The following is a 1,999-nucleotide window of genomic DNA, read 5'->3' on the forward strand; positions in this document are numbered from 1 at the left end:
AAAAGAAAATGTGGGCTCTCCTTAAGGAAATTTTATGCATAATCAAACAACATACTTTTTTTTTAAGGGACCCTGAGACATCCCATTGGCTCAGAAAATCACTTGCTCTTCTAACTCTTACAGCCATTTTCTATTATACTAATGTCCCAGAAAGAAACCAAAACTATCAGGGTCGGAGAAAGCACAGCAATCTCTATGTTGGGACTCAGAATTTGATCCTGTTCATGCTTTGTCTTTCTACTTCCCCCTTCAGTGCCTTTTTCTGTTCTTTTCTGGTGCTCTCTTTTCTCTCTTTTCTCCTCTCCCCCATGCCTCTTGTGGTATTATGCTACCTCATCCTTCCGATCATGACCAAGGCATTTGATGAACTCAATCCTGCCAGCTCTTCTCAGAGTCTGAGTCAGACAGGACCACAGGGAGAAAAGACTCTTGAATCATGGACTTGCATTAGGATTAAAGCACAGACCAAATGCTGTATGTAAGAGCCTACCTCCTGCAAGGCTGCCCCTGCTCCCACTATTACCCCCATCCTGCCAGGGGCCGACTGGGCCGATATCATCATTCCCGTCACTCCCACCACTCCCCTCCCCTCCCAGAAGTGCAGTAGTATGTCAAATCTAGGACCCCGATCAGGGATCTGGGAAGTTGAGAAAGCATCCAGTTGGCAAACTAAGATATGGGTTTCACCCTAGGAAAAGAGTTTTAAATGCTGGCTGTGCATGAAAATTGCCTGGAAGCTTTAGAAGAATGTAAGTGCCTGTGCCCCACCTGAGATCAATCAGATCATTTGATGTGGTTTAGAATAACTGCCCAGTTAACATTGCCAGGCAGGGTCTGTCACCAGGACATAATTTCTCTTCTCTACATCCAAATCCTGACCAAGGCCTAATCAAAGGGACTTTTGGGATCCTTGAGCTACATTAGAAGCTGATAGTTCCATTTAAAGATGTTGGCGGTTTCTGCAAGGCTTGGTGTATTAAGTGTGTAAATAGTGGGCCGGGTTCTGTGGCTCAAATCTATAATCCCGAAACTTGGGCAGGAAGATTGCTCGAAGCCAGAAGTTCAAAACCAGCCAGGGCAACCTTGTGAGATCCCGTCTCTGCAAAAAAATAAAACAATGAGCTGGCCATGGTAGTGCACACCTGTGGTCCTGGCTACTTGGGAGGCCTAAGTGGGAGGATCACTTGAGCCCAGGGAGTTGAGGCAGCAGTGAGCCATGATTGTGCTACTGCACTCTGCCTAGGTGACAGAGCAATAATCTGTCTTAAAAACAAAACAAAACAAAACTGAATAGCTTTGGCAGGTTGAGGAAGGAGGATCGCTTGAGGTCAGCAGTTTGAGACCAGCCTGGACAACATAGCAAGACCCTGTCTCTAATTAGTCTCTCTCTGTTGCCCAGGCTGGAGTGCAGCCTGGCGTGATCTCAGCTCATAGCAACCTCTACCTCCTGGGTTCAAGCGATTCTCCTGCCTCAGCTTCCCAAATAGCTGAGATTACAGGCGTGTGCCAACATGCCTGGGTAATTTTTGTATTTTTAGAAGAGACGGGATTTTGCCATGTTGGTCAGGTTGGTCTGAAACTCCTGACCTCAGGTGATCCGCCAACCTTGGCCTCCCAAAGTGCTGGGATTATAGGTATGAGCCACTGCACCTGGCCTACAAAAAATTAAAAAGATTAACCAGGTTTGGTGGCTCATGCCTGTAGTCTTAGCTACTCAGGAGGCTGAAGCAGGAGGATTGCTTGATCCCAGGAGGTCGAGGCTGCAGTGAGCCACCATCATGCTGTTGTATTCCAGCTTGGGTAATAGAGGGAGACCCAATCTCTGAAAAAAATTAACAGAATATAAAGAACTGAATAGGTCGGGTGCGGTGGCTCATGCCTGTAATCCCAGAACTTTGGGAGGCCAATGCAGGTGGATCACCTGAGGTCAGGAGTTCAAGACCAGCCTGGCCAAAATGGCAAAACCCCGTCCTTACTAAAATTACAAAAATTAGTTGGG

The 1,999-nt window shown here is 46.9% G+C and overlaps 1 protein-coding gene across 1 annotated transcript in view; it reads left to right on the plus strand.

Moving 5' to 3' along the window:
• CCNY (cyclin Y) overlaps window positions 1-1,999 on the plus strand; it is a 326,866-nt gene that overhangs the window by 12,354 nt on the left and 312,513 nt on the right. The window lies entirely within an intron of this gene.

This window comes from Mandrillus leucophaeus, unplaced genomic scaffold (assembly GCF_000951045.1).
Source record: "Mandrillus leucophaeus isolate KB7577 unplaced genomic scaffold, Mleu.le_1.0 Scaffold474, whole genome shotgun sequence".
NCBI classification, from domain to species: domain Eukaryota; kingdom Metazoa; phylum Chordata; class Mammalia; order Primates; family Cercopithecidae; genus Mandrillus; species Mandrillus leucophaeus.